Below are 562 nucleotides of genomic sequence, written 5' to 3'. Positions count from 1 at the left end.
TTATGACAATGTGACATGTCTGGTGTGACTGTATTTAACACATATTCTGTATTATTATTCAACTCTTTAAATGTTTATGGATTATTAAATGCATTCATCAGGAAAGATGAATAGCTCTCTTGATGAAGAGAGCTATGGATAGAATTGTGCCTCACCATTTTAAATATATAATTCCATTGCTTTTGTCCATTATTCTATATCTATCTGTGAAATGGGGATAGCAACGATATCTCCCCCATCAGGTTACTGTGAACCTTAGCTAAGAGATACTTAAAACAATGTCAAGCCCACATCCGTCACTGAGTAAATATCAGCTATTATGCTGACTATGTCTTTGTCAATCTAATTGTCCTTTCTTTATAGGAATATGTATTTTAATCTCTAGTACGATTTAAGAATTTTGCTTCTCTTTGATGTTCTACAGTTTTACTACAATGATTCTTTTAGATATAAATTTGTTTTTAGCTCCTTAAAATCTTAGGATCAGTGACTTTTTTTTTAATTCTGGAAAATTCTCAGCCATTTTCTTTTTTTTTTTTTTTTTTTTTTTTCTTTTTTTTTT

Source organism: Ailuropoda melanoleuca, chromosome 4, assembly GCF_002007445.2.
Source record: "Ailuropoda melanoleuca isolate Jingjing chromosome 4, ASM200744v2, whole genome shotgun sequence".
In the NCBI taxonomy this organism is placed as follows: Eukaryota; Metazoa; Chordata; class Mammalia; order Carnivora; family Ursidae; genus Ailuropoda; species Ailuropoda melanoleuca.
The sequence above is the reverse complement of the archived record's forward strand: the minus strand, read 5'-3'. Positions refer to the sequence as shown.